General features: G+C 53.6%; 1 protein-coding gene across 3 annotated transcripts in view; it reads right to left on the minus strand.

Annotated features, from left to right (window-relative positions):
• The window catches only part of Sorcs2 (sortilin related VPS10 domain containing receptor 2), a 398248-nt gene that overhangs the window by 286283 nt on the left and 90563 nt on the right, over positions 1 to 21402 (minus strand). Inside the window, exon 1 of one of the 3 annotated variants that reach the window (XM_037208879.1) lies at positions 4980 to 5084. The exons of the other annotated variants lie outside the window; for them this stretch is intronic. The gene's annotated coding sequence lies outside the window, so the exon portion shown is untranslated. Of the gene's footprint in view, positions 1 to 4979; positions 5085 to 21402 lie in introns of those variants that run through there. 3 annotated transcript variants of the gene reach the window in all.

The following is a 21402-nucleotide window of genomic DNA, read 5'->3' on the forward strand; positions in this document are numbered from 1 at the left end:
ACCTATGCAAAGATACACACTGGGTGTTCAAACTAGCAGCAAGGGCCTGGCGCCTGCAGACACATCCACCAGATCTGAGCTTCCCCGGGGCCCAGGCTGCTGGAGTTTAAGCAATCAGGCCCCATCGAACCCTACTGAAAAAAGCTGTCTCTAGCTACGGCCAGGGATAGGACAGACTGGGTCACCCTCCTGCATCTGTCCAAAGAAAACGAAGCTCAGGCTTTGGTCCTCCAACAAGGGCTCGGGTCCTCTTCCCATGTCCCCACCCTGCTCCCTACAGCTGCCACAGGCTTCCCCAGCACAGATGTTTGCCTTGATTACACTCCCTGCCTGGCACCAACCACTGGACTTCCTTGCCCTCTAGGACTTAACCCAACCTCACCCCCCTCTGCCCCCGCTTCAGTCTGTCTCGTTCACAGGACCCCAAGCCCTAGGGACAGAGACAGAGCACCGTTTATGGTTATCCCCCAGCACCAAAAATAGCCCAGTGAAATAAACATGGTGGAAGACATCTGGGGGCCTAGATGCTCCATAGTTTGCTGTAGATTTCTGGAAAGCCTCCAGAACATTCTTTCCCTCTGTGTATCTGTTTCCTGGGCCAAAAGAAACCTCCACAAAGTTCTGAGGCAAGCAGGGTTACCCATGATAGCAATCATCTGTGCTTCCAATTCTGATTTTATGGCTAAGTTCTGACATCATTTCTAGATTTCAGGCCAAATAGGAGGGGTGAGGGATCTGGGAACGAGTCCTAGCTATGGCTGACGTGATGTTCCATTAGCAGAAGATGTCTCTGCTGCTCCTTGAGTCAAGACGTGTGTGGTGGGCACACAGCTCAGCCACACATCCTGCCTCTGGGAAAATGCAGGGTTCCCAGGCTTGACGGATGTACTAACCCAGTGACACTGTATAGTCACGTCACCCAGCAAAGGGGCTGTGCAGACATGCTCATGTTGAGGGTCTGAGCTCGGCAGATGATCTCAAATTATCCACATAAGCTGAAATGCCATCACCAGAGGGAGAGTGAATGAAAAGGAGAGAGGACACATGGCCTCTGAAGCCAGCAGCTAGAGTGATGTGTGGGACAGGAATAGAATGAAGGTGGCCCATGGATGCTGGAAAAGGCAGGGGACTGGGCTATCTCCCAGAGCTGCAGAAGTCACAGACTTGCATTGTGCACTAAGTGTTCCAAGCCGCTGACTGGGTCTGGGGCTGCTTGTTACAGCAGCCAGGCAGCCCTCATACTTTCAGTTCTTCCACGAAATGGAGATGGCAGGAGCCCTGACCTAGAAGTCTTTACAAAAGAAAACCCAACATCACCTAGGCCTCTGGGAAGGCTGCACTCCCAGGGGCTGTAGTGTGGCTGGGCAGGACACATCTTTCTTTGTGGATAGTTTTCTCCCCTGGACTCTGCCTGAAGCAACCCCCCCCCCTCCCCAGCTCCACTCTTCTAGCCTTGGTGGGTCTTCCTCGATAGGCTAATTATTTATGCAGGAAGCCTGGTGGCTTGCCCTCTGAGCCCCAGGGCACCTGCAAAGGAGCTCAGAACTCCAGGCCCTCCTGGAATCCCTGTGGAGGGAGAAGCTGAATCTGTGCCCCCTGCTCAGCCAGGGAGAGGATCCCAGATTTCTGGACACAAGCGGCCACAGCCTCCAGTGCCTCCTGACTGGCCATCCTTCCTGTAGGCAGTGTCGCTGTCTACCTGGGCCTGGGGGAACACACCTTACTGACCAGCTGCCATCACCAAGCGAAGTCTGTCCAGGGCCTCTTGGGCTCAGAACCTCAGCCGGCTAATGAGCCAAGGGCCAGGATGAGCCAAGCGCCTGCAGCTGCTGGTGGTGACTGCTACATGTGATGGCGGAGGAGCACCTACCGTGGGGGCCTGCACAGATCTGAGCTCCAACTGCTGCAGAGTCCTGGGTGAGCGGCTTTAGCTCTCAGAGCCTGTGTCCTGCTCTGCAAGACAGGAACGATGACAGTGCCGCCTCCTGGAGTGGCCAAGAGCATGCAGTGGTGACACTTGCTTGGCACATGGCATCTCACACCCTCTGCAGTGGGGAAGAAAGCTGGCTGAGACATGGAACAGCGAGTTCCCAACCTCGAAGGGAGCAAGAGAAGCTACTGAGCGTCATCAATAACTCCAGAAGAGCCACACTGGAGACTAGCCGGAGCCCTCTTAGAAGGCTTCAAGAAAGAAGGCATGGGGGACCAGACCTCGGAGGAGCGGGCAGATTTAGAGGCCAGCAGAAGAAAGAGGGGATCTCAGGGACTGTAACCGCCAGGCTACATGCCTGGAGAGACACTGGATGTTTCCAGAACAGGGAAGCAAGCACGAGGAGAGGAAAGCACAGGAGAAGCAGCTGTGAAGGGAAGTGGGGTCTGGCTGGGATGTCGGGTGGGGGCAAAGTCCTGTAGCTGGGCGAAGAGTGTCCCCCACTGTCTTAGTCAGGGTTTCTATTACTGTGAATAAATGCCATGACCACGGCAGCTCTTCTAAAGGAAAACATTTAACTGGGGTGGCTCGCTTACAGTTCAGAGGTTCAGTCCATTGTCACCACGGCAGGAAGCAAGGCAGCATGCAGGCAGACGTGGTGCTGGAGCTGAGGGTCCTTACATCTTGACCCAAAGGCAACAGGAAGTGATCTAAGACACTGGGTGGCATCTTGAGCATCCGTGAGACCTCAAAACCCACTTCCACAGTGACACACCTTCTCCACCAAGACCACGCCTCCTCCAACAAAGCCACTCCCCTTGGAGGCCTTTTTTTTTTTTTTTTTTTTTTTTTCAAACCACCATGCCTACATAGACATCCCCAGTGTCCCAGAGTGAAAATTTGCTTGGAAATTGAGCGGCGAGATAGGGTGAGGACACCCTCTCCTGGAGAGGCTTCATCCAGTGACTGTCTAGACAATAAGGCAGTCTGGGGACAGACATGCATGGGGACAGAGCCTACATGAAGACAGTGACCGAGGTGAGAGAGACATAGATGCAAAGCAAGGGGGCCCCATCCCCTGGGAGCAGAGGTGGGAGGAGCTGCCCCCAAACCTCAGGGGAGCTGGACTGCCCACACTTCCACCTCACACTCCTTCAGGGGCCACTGTGTCCTGATGATGCAGAGCCCCAGGAGACAGGGGACAGCCGTGAAGCCCTTCCTCCAGCCCAGGGCCACTGCCCGTCAATAGGCCCTTCACAAGCAAACAAGGGCGTGCTGGCCTCATGCCAGACCCGCCCACGCCAGATACCCTGCCCTTCAACCTCCCGCGGACAGCGCTTCCTGCCCAACACTGGGCCCACAGACGCTCAGCTGGCTGTTGGCCAGGGCCCAGGTCCAGCCTCTCCAGCCCCTCGGCCGTCGCAGATTCGGAGGCCGTTCAAAGGGGACTAGGACATCAGCCTGTGCTGAGGCTAGCCCTATGATAGGTACTAGACCTCAGGAGGCCCCTGTGCCGCCTGACTGTGAGGGCCACAGAGCACCTGTCAGAAAATGAAGGTGGGTGGATGATTTAGTGTAAAAGAAGCATACTATATGGGGTCCCCCAGCGGGGGTCCTGGATGGCCCCTCGCTGTTCTATGGAGCAGGAAGATGCCCTCACTTGGGTGTTTTCTGAGGAAGAAGAGGCAGAGGGCAGCCCACACAGGAAGCCTGGCCAGGGGCCGGCTTGCTCTGCTCCCCTGGGGCCTCAGACTCCGTTATGTTGAACCTGAGCAAAGGGGCTGGAATGCCCCATGGTTGCTATCTGCATTTGGTTCCAGAGCCCCAGATCCTGGCTCCAGAGGGTCCCCATCACTGTCCAGGAAGCCAGTGCCCACTCTGCCAGCAGTGACTTCTGGTGGGGACAGGAAATGGAGACAGAATTGTCCACCATGAAACCCAGGTCACCTAGAACACATAGACACCAACTTGGGGCCAGTCCTGTGTCCCACAAAGATCTGATGCTCCATTCCCCGAGGAAAATGCTATGGTGACCCGAGAAACAGGCAGGGCCTGAATGGCTCCAGAGTGTCAGGGGCTGAGATGACATGGAGGCACGAAGCAGAGGTGGAGCTGCACTCCATTCCCAGGCCCTCCCTGTCAACCTGCACTCAGTCCTGGCACATCTGCTCGGAGGAGACCCACTGGCCTGACTGGTAGGTCTGTGTCCCCTCAGCCTAGGCAGCAGGTCCCTGCTGAGCCGCAGGGCCGCTCAGGTGTGTGATGGCGACTCGACCCAAACCCTGATAGAATAACTTTCCGATGTTCAGCTCCAGCCACAGGTGTGCCTAAGAAAGACTGGCCGTGGACAGGGTCACACGTGTGCAGTCAAGACACATGCAGATCGGATATAAGGGAGAAGTGACAGCCACAGGCAGGGGGAGCTGGGCTCTGCACTCAGGATTACATTACTAAAGTATCACACTGAGGGAGAAGGCGCTGGAGCGTCACGTGGGGGTGGGAATACATCCTCGTTTTACAGGAGCAGACTGATTCAAGGAAGCGCTGTGGCTCAGAGTCTGACATCTGCTAGACCCCCCCCCCCCAAACCATACTCTCTGTCTCACACCCTGCTAATCTGCCTTGCTGTGTTGAACCTCTCAGCTCCCCCATTTGATTGGAGAAGAAGATAAACCCTGTTCTACGAGCCCCCCAGAATACAACCCCTCCTCCTCTGCCTCTGAGGCACTGTCCCCATTGACCTCTCCACCTGGAACTCCCTGTTTCTCTGTGCCAGGAAATTCACTTGAGTACAAAGTCACCTCCTCTAAGAAGACTGTGCCAATCATCTCCACCTTCGCATCAAGCCCGTGGGAGGGTACTACCAGCCTGAGGGCTCAGCCAATGCACTGCCACCCATGGGGGACCAGGTACAGCCTGGGAGAGTGATGAGTGTCCTCACTCAAAGACAGAGCACAGATGGTGCACGTCTTCTCATGACAGCTTTCCCCTTTTTCCTCTAAGTTCCCTCTAAATCCAACAGACCGAGATATTTGAACTAGACGGTCACCTGTTCTGACGACCTGGGTGTGCTCTCCAGCCAGCCATACCAGATGGACCCCAAGGACAGCCCAGGTCCCAAGGACCCAATCTTCTCTCCTCTCCACTGTAATTAAAGCACACAGGAGACTGAGCGCCAGGAGGAGAATCACGTCCTTCTTGACAAGAGCTCTGGGCGCAGTGACTCAGAGCAACAGTCCCTCATGACAGCTGGGCTAGCAGGGGTTGGGGGTGGGGGGGTGGGGGTGGAGAGCAGTGGACAGTAGCTCCTCCCCGCACTCCCCCCACCCCCACCCCCACTAGCCAGCGCATCTGAGCTACAGGAGAACCTACTGAGCAGGGAGCTTTGGGGAGCGCTGTGCATCTGCCCTCAGGTTCAGCATTTCCAACACAGCTCCACTAGGCACCTTGCAACCACCTGGCTGTCCCCGAGAGCCACGGGTTAGGAGAAGAACAGAGCCTGGCACCATCACCAGGGACTACACCGAGGCAGCCTGGCTTAGTGGAAAAGAAACAGGCTTTAGAGCCAGACTGCCTGGGTTTGAATCCCAGCCCGTTACCTGAGCTTCTGGGCTTCCAGAACCTGCAACAACTAGGTGGCCACTACTGGATATCTGCCAGGTAGCAGATACCGGGTAGCCCAAGTGGTACCCGTGGAGTCCTCAGCGTTAGTCCCTGGCTCTCCCCATAGACCGTGTGCTATATACCCATGTTAAGGGTACTTATTGTCCTTCAAACAACAGCAGCCGACTGAATGGCATACCAGCCTTGATCTTTAAATGTGTTTTTCCACAGCCCCCAGCGATCCTGGGAGGCAAGGCTTCATGTTCCTCCTTCCAAGGCAGGAAGACTGAGACTCAGGTGGAGAATTAAGATGGAAGTGGTAAACACGTACTTGACACCAGGAACTGGTGAGCAGTGTGCAGACCTACCCGCGGCAGCTTGCCATCTTGTGACTGTACCGACTCCTGGATGGGAATAGCTCTGTCAAAGAGCCTCTCTGATCCTCCCCACAACCCCAGTACTGCCTCCTCACAGCCAGACAAGCAGGAGTCCTCTCAAGGCCCAGGAACACCTTTACCCTGAAGCCCAGAGGTGTGCTTCACTTCTCAATGGGATCTAAAGGAAACCATGACTCGGCCATCTACCTGCCTGAGTAGGGGCTATGGACTGCTGCACCCCAGGTTGGCAGCCACACCCCCAGGGCTGCTTCTCCTTGGCTGCTAGGCTGCTCCTCCTGTTTCATTTGCTTTTAATTGTTTGGGGTTTTTTTTATATTTATATTATTGTTTTCCTGAGACAGCATGGCTGTGAGCCTTAATCTTCATTGTTAACTAGACTAGATTTAGAGTGGCCTACTAGACATGCCTCCGGACTCGTTGGCGGGGTGGGGGGGGTGGGGGTAGTTTCTAGACTGAGTTAAATGAAGAAGGGCGATGCTATCACACAGGCTGGGGACCTGGACAGAGTGAAAGGAGGGAAACAGCTGAGGGCCAGCAGGCATCTCCCCCACCCCCAGCTGATGGACTGTGACCCCTCAAGCTCCCGCCACAGCCACAACCACTCGCTGCCACAGCCCCCTAACCACGGTGGACCACACCCTCGGACTGTGATGCAGAACAAGCTCTTCAAGTACCTCTGGCCAGGTAGTTTATCAACGTCCTGAGAAAAGTAACAGAGTCTTATTCTGTAGCTCAGGCTAGCCTCACACATGTGACAGTCCTCCTCCCTCAGCCTCCTGTGTGCTGGGATTGTACTGTCACGCCTAGTGGCCTTTGCTTTCCTTCTGCACGATGTACACTTTGCACTAATTCCCTCACAATTCATTATTTTAGCGACACCACACACACACACACACACACACACACACACACACACACACACATTTGTGAGGTAGGCAGTTATGAATATGTAAGTGATAGCCCACTTCATCACTAAGTGACGTCTGCACAATAACACACAGCTACAAAGGCCTTCTCATGTTATAATGCCAGCAAACTAGCTCAAGGAGGATCGTAAAGGGAGGCAGTTCTTATGGTCAGAGCAGAGGTCAGGAACAACGTCATCCGCGGCCTTTGGGGGAGGCTGCCAGAGGCTGGCTGTGCTCGCTCATGGCCTTGTCTGGTCTGTGCCCTCCATGTTCCTGGCCTGCTCTGCTCGGGGCTTGCATTTCAGGCCTTCCTCTCATCAACACACCCTGTGAAAGTCTCAACGGACCCTGCCCATTGGGACTCAGGGCACCAGGTTTCCCCCTGGGGTGGGGGAGGGGGATCATTAGCAGAGACAAGGCTTAGAGAAGGGTGTGCAGATGGGGTGGAGAACATGGACCAAGGCGGGGTGGCAGGTTACTATCCCTCCAGAGGTCCCTGCCCCTGTTCTGGCCATCACAGGAATCTTCTTGTAAAGTCGATCAGCAACATTCCCCCAGGGCCCCCCAAGAGGTGGATGTGGGAAGCAGTCATCTCAAGCAGCTAAGGCAGAGTCAGGGAAGTGGGGGGGGGGCGTTGAATCACAGACAGTGTCTCAGTGGGATCTAGGGGAAGGAAATGAACACAGAAAGGAAGGGGCCATGCTGCACTGTGCTCAGAATGGATCGAAGAAGGAAGGGAGGAAGGGAAGCAGGGTGGGAGGGAGGGAGGAGGGGAGGTGGGAGGGAGGGAAGGTGGGACGGTGAAGGGACTCTCTCTGTACAGGTGATACCACCGAGATGAGTGGAGTAGGAAGCCAGTTCACCTGTGTCTTCATCATCATCATCATCATCATCATCATCATCATCATCATCATCCCACTCTCAGGCCTAGGTGTCCATGTCTGTCCGTCTCCACCCCTGAGGACAGTGTTGGATTTCCAAACTAGGCAGCTGGTTCTAGCGCAGCCTGTCTGATAGCCCTGTGTGGCTCATAGCTTAAGAGTCTTAGGCCTGCTTCAGGGGGAGTCAGGGCAAGCCGGTGGGCCTAATTTCTCTATCCTCCCCAACAAATGGTCAGGAGGGCCACCTCTGTAAGCCACATACTGGACCAGGCCACCACCCCTGAAGCCCCATTGGTGAGAATCCAACATTCCCTCCTGGCCCTGGCTGCAGGTCCATCTGCCAATATCACTCATGCTACACTTTCCAGGGCATGTAAATGTCCTCACCTTGGTCTTGGCTAAGTTTCTATGTTACTCCATCATGTGGAGTGACAACAGTGTTCCCTCTCTCTCTCTCTCTCTCTCTCTCTCTCTCTCTCTCTCTCTCTCACACACACACACACACACACACACATACACTTACACATGAACACACACAGACACAGGCTATCACTCTTCACTAGGCTCCTGATCAGCCTTCATGTCTTAATGTTTCTGCCCATCGATCCGAAAGTGCCCACAGAACTGAGGGACCCCGGTGAGCTAAGCGGCACATGGCCCGGCCCACCACTCCCAATTCCTTCTACTCTGCCCCTTCCCAGCTTCCACAGACACCTGATGGTGACCCAGGGTCCAGCTCCCAGGGGTCAGCAAAGCCTTGACCAACTCCATCAGTCATGGTCCACCCTCCCATGTGGTAACAGCAGTGTGTGTAAATGTGTGGATGTTTGCATTTTCTCAATCCCTGAGCAGTCGTCTGGCTAATGTCAGCTGTTGCTGCAGCCATCTGGCAACAGACTCAGAAAGCTTCAGCCTCAAAATAAAATGTCAAGTGTGAATCTTCCCAGCAGGTAATATCACAGGTCTCGTGCCCATTGCCTACACAGTGGTAAAACGCCTCCTCTCCCAGGAGATCCACAATCCATCTTTAAAAACCACATCTCTGCCTAGAGGCAGGCACACTCACCTCTTATGCTGAGCCATAGTCCAGTGGGAACAAGAAAAGCCACCCCTTGTTAGAGTCACTACCATGTGTGGGAAAGAGCTCCCTGAAGCCAAGTCTCCCAAAACCCTCCAGCAAAACTTGGTATTGGCTTAATTCTCACGACTATGGGAGAATCTATTTTTAACAAATGTATACATTTCCCTCACGACAACTGAGTAGCCAGATGCCACAGCTCAACCATCTGAAGGAACAGGAGAAATGCAAGGGTTTGGCAGGGACCTAGGGTGGGCAGCCAGACACTGTACCAGCTGACCCCTGGCCTCTTGGGCAATGCCAAGCCACCATAACTATCCATACTTTTGTTTTCAAGAGAAGCTTAGAGTTGGGGCTGGGGAGATGGCTCAGTGGATGAAAGCACTTGAGGCGCAAGCCTGATGACCTGAGTTCAGATCTCAGCATCCATGTAGAAAGCCGTGTGTGGCTGTGCATGCCTATAACCCCAACCCTGAGGAGGTGGCAGAGGCAGGCGCATCCCTGGGGCTTATTGGCCACCAGTCTAGTTGAATAAAGCAAGCTCCAGGTCCAGTGAGATGCTGTCTCATGGGGAATAGATGGAGGAGAACACCCAACATCTTCCTCTGGCCTCTACATTCATATGGATGTGTGCACACAGGTCTACACCACACACAGGAGAGGGGTAGGCATCCGAGCTGCTTTGTGAGTTCTGAGAAATGCCATGTAAGTCTGAGGACACTTAAATCAAAGGCTCCAACCTGACCCTGAGGCCATAAAACCCCAAGCTAGCTCCACGCAGAAGGGGCCTTGCTGATGAAGTGGGGAGGTGTATCGTCATTCTCAAGTGTGGCACCAATGCTATCTCTCCTGCAAAGAGCCAATCGGCTGCAACCCAAGACTTGCAGCACACGCTAAACACCAAACACACCTCTAACCAACCGCCCGGCAATGGGAACAACCGGGTGACAAGTGTCGGAAACAGCCTGTGGCTTTTCCACACATGACCAAGGAACAGAAGAAAGAGGCGGATACTATGGCAAAGACGAATCGCGAACGCACAGTCAGATCAGAGGAGTCTCCAATGACGCACACGGTGCCATGTATTCCACAAAGGGACAAGCCCCAAGTTGTTAGTTGTCGGGGTCACACAGAGACACACATGTTTATCAGTTGTCAAGGCACTGTAGCCCTAAAACTGCCCAGCTTCCAGGAGAAGGTGTGTTCAGTAGACCTGGTGGGAAAGAAGAGTGGTCCAGCCCTGAGAAGGGGCTCCATGGAGAACAGCTTAGATCAGCAGTTCTCAACCTTCCTAATGCTGCGACCCTTTAGACCTTTTAATACAGTACCTCATGTCATAGTGACCCCCCCACACAATAAAATTATTCTCGTTGCTACTTCATAACTCTAATTTTGCTACTGTTATGAATTGTAGTGTAAATATCTGATATCCAGGATGGTCTTAGGTGACCCCTGTGAAAGGGTCGATCCACCCCCAAAAGGGGTTGCAACACACAGGTTGAGAACCACTGGCTTAGAACGTCCCACCACAGAACAAGTTCTTCTTATGGGCCAGCTGCTGGACTCTGGATGGGTTTCTTTAGCCCTCCTCACAGCCCAAGGGGTCGATTCTAGTCTCATCTTCTGGGCAAAGCAGGAGCCAGCCGAAAAGGGAAAGCGTATTCCCAAACAGCAGCAGCAAGAGGAAAGTCCAACACGTCTGACTGTGTGCATGCATGCGCTCAGCGGACTCTGCCAGGCCTGAGGCATCTTCAGCAAACAGCCCCATGCCCTGACCTAACAAGGGGAGTGCACCGGAAACCCACGAAGGTGGGGCACCAGAAGAAGAAAGTCCGGTGACCAGAGAGAATCCTTCAGGGTGACGGCTGCTGCCCCACCTCCCCTTTCCTGGGCTTTTGTCTCATAGGCAGCCGGTATTTATTATGTAGCTATTTGCCTACTCCAGAGGTGGAACATTACTCCCTTCTGTGTCCCCACCCCCAACTACCCAACGTCCAGCACAAGGCAGGTACTCAGTGAGCGCCTGCAGGATGAAGCACTGCTACCCAGTTGTGCACCCGGAATTCTTGGGGTTTTAGGGTAACTTGGGCTCCAGGGATGCATGCAGACTGAAGCTCAGCATCCTGACACTTTAGAGATGGAGACAGAAAGGTTAATTTCCTGCAAGCACTGAACCATGAGCAGAGTCATGGCAGGAAGCCGGGGTGTTTTGTCTCTGGATAGCAGGAATCATCCCAGACGACCATGACCTTTCTTCAGCAACCACACTGACTTGAATTCCCCCTGGGACGGGCAAGCACGTGCAGCCGTGTGTGTTTGCAAATGTATAAATAAGGAGCGCGAGGAGCAGAGGAGCCTCCCGAGTGCCAGCTGCCCAGGGTAGGCTGTGCAGAGCCTCTCTAGTGCATCTCCCCCAGGCTAGTCTTAAACTGGCTGTGGGGCAGAGACATTCCCTTTCACCCAAATCATTTCTCGCTCTCTCAGACTTTCACGTCGAAGGGGCGTCCAGCCATGCAGCCAACTCCGTGGTCATTCGCTTAGCACCGCTGAATTAGGAAGTGAGAACCATGTCCTCTCACAGCACACCTTCCCACAGAAGCTCACAGAAGGAAGGGAGCCTCGACCCACCCACGGGTTGTCAGTGGGCTGGGCACCTCTGCCTCCACTGGATGCTCCACACCAAGTGGGGTTGCCATCCACCCAATTGTGTGGGGTGTCTGGGAACACACGTGGGGAGTTTGAGGCAGTAAACTCCACCATCTGCTCTGAAGGGGAGACATGGGCTCTGTATTTGTCTCTTCACCGCAAGTTGACAGAATCATGATTTCCCCGTGTAGGGGGTTGTGAAGAATAGAAATACTAATCAGGGGAGACTTCTGGGGGGGGGGCTGATATGCCGACAGGGTGTCTAAGAGCTGCTGTGATTACGTCTCACTCCAGCTCTTCCCTCCACAACTGTGCTCAGGCCCTGGTACAACAGCATGCAGTGCTGTGTAACAACCACTTCAGTGGGCGGGTCACACGGCACACATCTGCAGCCCACAGCTAGAGAGCCTGAAGTCGGAGCCCTGAGTTTGCTTCCTCCTGAGGCCTCTCTCCTTGGCTTGCAGATGACATCATTTCCTGTTCTCATATGGCCTTCCCTCTGTATGGGGCACAGATCATTTGGATTGAGGATCACGCCCGTTGACTTTGTTTTAGTTAATTGACTCTCTAAAGACCTCATCTCCAAGTACATCACATGCAGAAGTCCTGAGGTCAGACTGGTAGACTGGGGGACCCAGCTCTGCTCATAATTCTTGGGTACATGGTGAGTCAGCTGGACAGTGAAGGGGGTGTGAAGATTACCAGTTGCTATCTGATAACCCACCTCACCTTCAGATTATGCTTCCAGGAACCTACAGATGGCACGGGGAATATTTACATGTCATGGTCCCCCAGGTGGCTTACATCAAAAGAGAAACTTAACTCGGGGCCAGGGGAAAGAGAGCTGAAGAAGCTACAGTTAGGAAGACAGATGAAACAAAATTAAAAATGAGCCACGGGGCACAGCGAGACAGAGGACAAATTGGAAGAGAGTAGAGGTTTCGAGGCCTAAGGAGGAGATGGCTGACCGGGTGTGGGAGCAGAGGCTGTGGGGTCTCTAGGGTGGTAGGCACAGGATGCTGGGAGCCTCCACAGTGGACATGCCTAGACATCACAGGCAGTCACCATTCCTCAGACATCAGTCCATCCTCACCAGGCTCAGAGCAAGACTCGAGTCTGCACTGAAAATCCTGTCATGTGACACACACCCAGCTTTCTGTGCGTTCACACACCACTGCCTTCCTTGTCCCCAGGTCTTTGTTTACTGGTCCTTCTGCACCACCACTCCCAAGGGAAACCACAGCCCTCGGGCATCTGGCACTCAGTACTATCACCACTACCTTCGGCAGCTCTGACATGGTTGGACCCCCCCAGTCCCTTCTATCCCAGGCATATACTGCCAGTTAATGTCTTTGTAGTTTGTGTTTGGGGGGAGCACATGCCACAGTGCACATGCAAAGGTCAGAGGACAACTTGCAGGAGCCGGGTTCTCTCCTTCCACCATGCATGTGGGTCCCAGGAATCAAACGCAGCTCCTCAAGTCTGATAGCAAGTGCCTTTTCCCACTCTGCCGTCACGCCAGCCCTAAGGTCTTGAACTTGTGAGCTAGGGAGGCTCAGCTGAGGCAGTGGGGACTCGCCAGCTTTCCTCTGGTGTCCAGAAAGCCTTGCGGGGGAGGGGGAGGTAACAGCCCCTTAACCTCCCTCCTGACCCTGAGGGCTAGGGGCTGGCTGGCACCTGTATCCAGGATGTCTGAAAGCCATGCTCAAACTATGTTCTCAACCACATTTCTTCCTTCTATGAGAGACTATCTCAGCACTCAAACTTCATGGTCAGCCCTCAGAGCTAATAATAAGAGTTGACGTCTGCTAGGACAGGTATCTCACGTCCCTCCTCTTAGCCAACCCATGCAAAGGCACTGGAAGGTTAACTGACTTGCTTGGGGCCACCTTGCTGCTACCCAGAAGAACTCAAGATCCAGCTCTCCCAAGCACTCACCAAGACTGCTCTAAGCCCCCGGCTTGTATTTGTGGGAATATCCCATCCACACTGCAAACGCACTCAAGTCTTTTTGTACCTTCCTGTAGCACAGTGTTAGGGATAGTAGAGATACTCAACAAGTACGTGCTATCTGGATGGATGGATGGATGGATGGATGGATGGATGGATGGATGGATGGATGGAGGAAAGAGGGAGGAGGGGAAAGAGAACAAAGAAGGGGAAGGAAAGAGAAAGGGATGGTGGACAGAAGGGAGGAGTTGACAAAACATGCATGGAATGATGGATGGAAAGGTAATGGATGGGCAGGTGGCTGGTGGGGACGGAGGAGTGTACAGTAGGATGGGTGAGTGGTATCAGCTTCCTCTCTTCCACACTGGGGGAAACAGATGTGCAGACACAGAGCCTGCGGCGAGTCCCTGATGAGAGACACTATGGTCCTAAATAACTGCAACAGGGGCAGAGCAGTGCGCAGCCATGCTCGCCGAGAGAGGGAGGCTTTCCCACAGAGATGGGCTGTGGGAAATATGGGGAGCCCCTTGGGAGGAAGGAAGGCATGAGAAAGGAGAGAGCCCAGCACCTCCTTGGCTGCCCCATGATCTCATCTGACTCTCTGCCCAACTCTGAGCTCCTCTGGGTCAAGGACCCTGTGCCTCCATCTGACAGGCAGATGGGCAGGGTGCCCGCTTCCTCGGGAGAGCCAACCAGGGCCCAGAATAGGGGCACAAGGAAAGAAGCAGAACACACAAGCAGAGCAGCTGCTGCACCCCAGACACCCACAGACCACCCTCGGTGGCCTCTACCACGGTCAGGCCTGAGGCTCTCAGATGTTGACTCTTCTGCCATCTTTCATCCTGGGGCTGGCAGAGGCTGGCTTGAACCCCAGCAACTTACTCAAAACCCTGGACCTCCCACAGTGGGGAGGAGGGCAAAGAATTGGATCCAAGGGGACAGCCACTCCTCCACCTCCATCCCCAGCTCTGGCTCCTGGTTAGAGATGTTATGGATATTATGGATGAACTTGTCATGCTGGCCAAGGTGGGGGCCGATTCACAAGGTCCCCAGGCCCTGCACTCTGTATCTAATAATTTCCTTGTTCTTATTTGTGAGTCAAGGTCTCACTCTGTAGCCTGGGCTGGCGTCAAATTCATGGCAATCCTCCTGCCTCTATCTCCCTAATGCTAGGGATGTGGCATCATGTGTGTGCAGCCATGTAAGGTTGTAACAATTAATCAAAATTCATTAAACACTCACTCCTGCATCTCACAGCCTTTTAGTCTGTTCTCGGCCTCCACGACGCCACAGAAGGCCCCGAGAGCAAGGTCATTCTCTCCTCTTCTCACCAAACCCAGCAGGACAAGGCCAGGAAGGGACTGGAACTTCCATTGCAATTGCTAATGTAACATTCGAAGTTTGGTTGCCTCTTAATAACCCAAAGAAATGAAGACCCATGACCCCATAAGACACACACAGGAAGGTTCATGGTGGCTGTGTTTGTAACAGCCCAAGCCTGGCAACAAGGCCTACCACAGCAAGTGGGAAAAGACAGTTTCCCAAGCGGGAAAATAAAGGGGCACACGTTTACGGGTCCACGTCACGGCATACATGAATGTTGGAAGTGTGACGCTTGGTGGCATAATCCAGACAAGAAGCCTGTGCTCCACACTCCAACAAAATCCCAGAAGAGGCCAACAGGAAGTGGAGTCCTGGGAATATGAGGGGGTGAGCAACAGGGCAAGAGGGACTACGAGGTGTCACATTTGTTCTGCTGAAGTGGCAGCTACAGGGCATGTGATTATGCCAACATTCAGCCCTGCTGTATGCTGTGACAGTGAGCAACCTGTTGTATCTCCCAATAATCCCTCAGAAAAATCAAAAAAATAAAAATAACAACAACAAAAGAACGGCCTCTTTTTCAAAGCTGCCTAAGGCTAGTACATTGCCCTGGAGGATGCGGTGTGACCCCAAAATTCAATGAGCCGTACCCGGTTCACAACAAGGGGCAGTTCGCACTTTCCTCTGGGGTGACTGGCCAAGATTTCTTGATAAAAATCTCTTTGCAGCTTAATATCTCTCAAGACCACAGAGGGCTAACCTAGATATAAGGTCAGGGCCCTGGAAAAGATTCCGGGCTCAGCTTCAGCTCTGCCATGGGGGCCTGTCCTGGAGGGATTGCCCAGCAGGCTGAGCTGGCATGGTATTGTCGGGCAGGGGTTAGTAGAGTACAGGGACTCCCAAAGCCAGGCTCACAGTAGACTCTTTTGCAAAAGTCGACTTATAAAATACGTAGAAACCCTGCTTCCCCATTGTGGAAAGTGATTTAATCTCAGTCTCTGTATGTGAGGGGGGTAGAACCCAAGGCCTCAGACATTTCAGGCATGCTCTCCACCACCTGAGCCCTCCCCAAGCTCCCTCCCACTGTACAGATCAGCTGTCCACTGCTAAAGCCAAGGCTGTGTAGATGGCATGCGCCCTGGGCCTGAGGCAGCACCCTCACATTTGAGGTTCTGCCTTCTCCCCAATTCTAAATTCCTTCTAAAGTAGAAAACCACAGGTTTGGGGGTTATATCCTCCCATAGTTTCCTAGTGCCATGATCCTCTGTAAACCAGAACCTCCCTAAACCCCCCAGATGATGGTCTCTAGGACCAGTGATTGGGAGAGACTGGTGCTGGTCATGTTTGGCAGGGCCGTGGCCTCTCTTGCTCTACAGTTTTGTCACTTGGATGTCCTTCTCAGCTCTTCCACAAGGGTAACCTCCCTGTCATGCAGAGCTACTGCCCAGATGGACCGAGATAGGCCAGGCCAGGCGAGGGGTTTTGGGCACTCTCCGCCTATGCTGGCTGTGTGCGGCCCAAGGATACAGACAGGTCAAATCTTCCCTGCAAATGTCCTGGGAAAGGAGGGTGGCGCAGCCACTGAGGGTCCACTCCTCAGTGGACCTCAGCCACAGGCTGGAGCCATTGGACTGTAGCAGGCTCGGCCACACTGATAGTCAATGCTTGGATAAGGAGCCCTTGCCTCAGCTGTCCTGAGGTCCACGTGAAGCTACGTGCTCCACCCATGTCCACATCAGTTTCTTACCAGGACACACCAGACTGGACATGAGTCGTTGGCTCCTGTGAAGATATGCTCTGCTATAGGGATGGCCACAGCTTCTGTGTGGTTAGCAGGTGCCCCCCAAAACACTCTGACCCCCGAGTTCTGCGTTGCTAAGAAACAAGACCAAAGTTAGGAGTCCAACTCTCCACTGCCCTCACCTACATGTTCCCCGGTGCAGAGTGACCTGGGTGAATCACTTCACCTCTCTGAGAGGCTGCTTCCTCACTCACACGCAAGGAAGGAAAAAGGGAAGTACAGAGCAGGGGAGGCCACGGTTCTGCCCAACACCACCCAGTCTCTCCCAAGCGCTGGCACCGGGGACCATCACAGGTCTCTGGGTTAGATACAGAAGCCCTGGGCTGCTAAGAAGGCTGGAACAGGAGCTGTGAGGTGTGGTCATGGGAGGGATCCCACCATCATTAGGTCTGTAAGCACTGGCCTCTTCTTGTGGAGCACAAGGACATCAGGGAATCTGGCAGAGACTCAGCCTGCGTCAGAGCCAAGGAAGACCAGGAGGATATAGACGAAAGGTCCTGGGGGAGGCCCCAGTCCTGAACAGAACAGAACATGCCCTGTTGCATCAGCAGCTTGCAGGGGGCACCCCAGGAAGGCAAAGACAGTTCCCAAGCAAAGACAGAGTCAAAGCCATCTCCCCACTCACAACCACACACACACACACACACACACACACACACACACACACACACACGAAAACTACTTACACACAGGCTCTCATCCACACCAACAAGCAAACATAGACTCCCTTACACACACATGCATGCTGACACACACACACTCTCATGTGCCCATGCGGACACATTCACACACACACACACAGTCACGCACACTCCCTCTCACACAGTCAGGCTGACAGGCACACACAAACACACGCTCCTGCTCTCAGCTTCGCAGCTGCCCCGCCAAGCTGTCCTCTTGGCTGTTTACAGAAGAGTGTCAGCACCCGCCCTCAGCTGCTTCCCTCAGATGGAAAACGCCGCAGATGCTAGAGTGCTTGGGTCCAGGGAGGAACCCTGCCTGCAGGGCCCAGCAGGCATGGTGCTGAGCCCTGGTCCCTGATGGCCAGGGCAGGCCCTTTACCCCCTGGGCCTCAGTCTCCCGGTACACTAAGGAGGAGAAGCATCCCTGAGCCCAGGCCCACAGGGAATGGCAGGAGAGTCAGGCTGGAAAGAGCACAGCTCTGGGCTGTCTCTCCTTTTCCGGATGAATTTGTTATGGAAGAAACTTCCAGCCCTCTCCGAAGTAAGAGAGGAAGGTCAAGCATAGGCTCTTCCGGAATGCTCCCTGGGGGCTGTGAGCAGGCCTTCCCAGGCACAGCGCTGCCTTTGTCTAGCTCTGAAAGGCTCCAGTGAAGGGGAGGGAAGAGGATGCAGGGGCTGGGTGGCTGGTGTCCTCTTCAGAGCAGTCCGGCCCCTGCCACTCACCCAGGCCTGGAAAGTTCTTAGTCTTCATTGGCCTCGGTTTTCCCACCACACAGAGGAAGCTCCAAGAATCAGATGTCTCAGGAAACAACCAAGCAGAGCTTTTTCAGGTCCACCCATTGGAATACAGATCCTGCCTTGTCAAAGCACTGACCCAGCTGCCCCACACCAAGAGACTGGCCCCCATGTACGGCCGGCCTCAGAAATCCCTCCAGTTCCTCGTTTCCTGAGCCCACAGGCTTACCACCTCCAGGGCCTTCACCTTACTGTGGTCTGCCCGAAGCTCTTTGGGCGTCACTAAGGGAGACAGCGTCACTAGGAAAGACACACCTCAGCCCACAGTGGTCTCACCCTTTGTGAATTCAGAGCCACAAGCCTCCCAAGTTTCTGTCAGTGTTTCCCGCTACCTCCCAGGGACCCTGTCCAGGGCCATGTCTGTATCAATGTCATCCTCAAAACAGGACACAGAGGTGCTTCTATCCATCTTTGTACCCCATGAGTGTTTGTCCAGTAAAAGGATGCTGGAGGATGCATGAGAGACCCTGTTAGTGAAAGACTGTAACCTAGAAACACACCATGGGCATGGTCAGGCCTGCCCCAAGGGCACCTGCATGTAATAGTGCCCACTCCTTTCCACTTTTCCAGAGGCTACCAGGACCTGAGAATGGATGAGGCCCGGAGCCCTGATGGGAGCCACCGGTCAGACACCCACTCTGGACCCCACACGCCAGCCAGCAAGATGCTTCCCCTCTGCTCCAACCCAAAGTGCTGGGATTAGAGCAGACAGATGAGTCCTACCCTGCCCAGCACCCACTGTGCCCACGAGGAAGAGAAGAAGGGAACAGATCTCACAGGTAACAGAGCTCCATGGGAGGCCAACTAACCCCACATCTAGTTTCAGACCTAGTCAGTTACCCCCTCCCGACAGGATGGGTTCTAGCAGAAGGAAGTTCTGAAGGAAAACAAGGTAGAACTGAGACAAGAAGCTGGGTGTGATGGTACACACCTGGCGTCCCAGCCCTCAGGAGGCTGAAGCAGGAGGATCAAGAGTTCTAGGCCAGCCTGAGCCACAAGGCAAGACCCTGTCACAACATAATTAATTAATTAAATGTAATAAAATGGGACAAACAAGCTCACTTCATTATCTAGGTCAGCCTGATTCCCACTTTGCCAGGCAGGGTCACAGTGTCCGAGACAGACGCATCCCCGGGTCACCACTGGTTGGAATCAGGTGTCTCTAACGCAAAGCCTCCATGTATTTCCCCAGCGGACTGGCTCAGAGGCACCACCACACAAGCTATATGACTTCAGGTTGAGAACAACAGAGTCCAGTGAGCAGTGAGTCATTCTGGCTTTGGTATGTGTGATGCTGGGAATGTAAACCTCAGGCATCCACTGAGCCACACCCCAGCCCAGACTTCTGCTGACTTCTACAGCTACAGTCCTTCACTGGGCTCTGATCTCTCAGCCTCTGCCTAGGAAAGGCTCCTAACAGCCTCCAGGATCGGCTTGCTTGGTCTGTGCCTCCTGACAGGCAAGCGTTCCAGCCCCACTGCCCTGCAGGTCTCCACTCTCTCTCCCCTCAGCGAGAGGTGCACCTATCTGAGGAAGAAGAAAGGCTCAGAGGGCACTTCTGTCTCTTGAACACACAGGATGTGCTCCATTCCCGCTCCCAGCTTTGCGGGTTTCGAATGAGGTATGGGTTAGGTCAAGGACCCAGTGAGTGTCTAGTCTGACTACCTGCTCAGTAAGCACCCTGCACTCCTGGCCGGACTGAGAGAAAGAAGTTTCCCTACCCTGCAGCCTCCATAGAGCGTCTACAAGGGACTCTAAGATGAATAACGTCTGAAGAAGAAACAGGGAGAGAGAGACAGGGACGCAGAGGGTGAGAGAGAACCAGGAAAGACCCCTCTCCCCACACACCCACTAGGACTCTGCCATCCCTGTCACTAGAGGACTGGAGGACTGCCTGTGTGTTTCTCAGCTGCCTCTTGTGTTTGATTTAGTTTGGTATGGTTTTTTGTGTGTGTGTGCACATGCGTGTGAGCGTGCGTGCATGCATGCATGCGTGCGTGCGTGCATGTATATATGTTATAAGTATACATGTGTTTGCAGGTGCATTTACCCATGAGTGCATTTGCAGAGGTTGGAAAAGGTCAGGGGTACGGTTCTGTCACTTCTTTGCCTTATTCTTTTGAGATGGGGGGTCTCTCACTGAACCTGGAGTCAACTAGGCTGGCAGCCAGCAAGCCGCAGCAATCCTCCTGTCTCCACAGCCCCACAACAATGGGGTTATAGCTTTCTACAAGACACGCCTGGCTTTTAAAAAAAAAAAAAATGTGTGCTGGGGATTTAAACTCGGTCATCATACGCAGCAAGCGCTCTTACCCTGAACCATCATCTCCCCAGCCCTGACTCTTGGTTTTTAACCATCGGACACAGCCGAGGACGTGAGGTCAAAAGAGAAAAGCAAAAAGTCAAGATTTGCTTTGGCCATTTGTCTCCAGCACTGAGAGACCTCACAGGTGTCTCTTGAACAAATGAAATGAAGAGAACAAGTGAGTAAATGCCCGGTGTGCCACCCTGGCACCAAGACCCATTTACGAATAAAGGCTGAGGATAGCCCAAGGCACACATGTCTTGGAAGGATCCTATACATGTGTGTACGGTGGGTTTGGGGGATACCCATCTGTGGGGCTTTCCCTCTCTTCCTTCCATGTCTCAGGCAACTCTCAGGACAGGTCCATAGTGGATATAACTATCACCACCTAAAGAGTGAGCTCTGGTCCAGCCTGAACTCTGTCTGCCTTGAAAGATATTTTCCATCCTGGATTCAACATGCCATAAGTGAGCACCGGCTGTATGCTGCTGTTGCTCAAGGCCCTGGTGGGTGCCTTGACTACTAACAGAGCCCCTAAAAATGTATGAGCACCCACTTCCCAAAGGAACTTAATGAGTACTGAGGTCACTGCCAATGGCAGAAATTAACATTGAAAGGGTGGTGGAAACAGGGTGAAATCCTTGACTACATCGTGAGACCCTGTCCCTAAATAAATACATAATTAATACAAACAATTTAAAACTATCAGAACAAAAGCAAGTTGCCCTGAGCTTGGCAGTGCACTGGGTCACAGGGTACAGACAAAAAGAGAACAGGGAAGACAAGACAAGTTCTGGCTAAGGGAACCGGTGGCACCCGGATGACGGCCGTTCAGCCCTTGCAGGTCAGGAAGCCACAGATGTGCACGATTGCTTTCTTTCCAGAAAAGGCAAGCCTGAGAGATGCTCAGAAAGTATGGTGCTTGTTGGTCAAGCATGCGCACCTGTGTCCGGGCCCCAGAACCCACGCAAGAAAGTGGACAGGGGCAGCAGGTGCCTGTGATCCCAGGGTCAGAGGCAGAGATGGGACGGTCCCCGGGCTGGCCAGCCAGTCAAGCTGGCCAAATAAGTAAGCTTCAGATTCAGTGAGGGACCTGCCTCA

The sequence above is a fragment of the Peromyscus leucopus genome, chromosome 10 (genome assembly GCF_004664715.2).
Source record: "Peromyscus leucopus breed LL Stock chromosome 10, UCI_PerLeu_2.1, whole genome shotgun sequence".
NCBI classification, from domain to species: Eukaryota; Metazoa; Chordata; class Mammalia; order Rodentia; family Cricetidae; genus Peromyscus; species Peromyscus leucopus.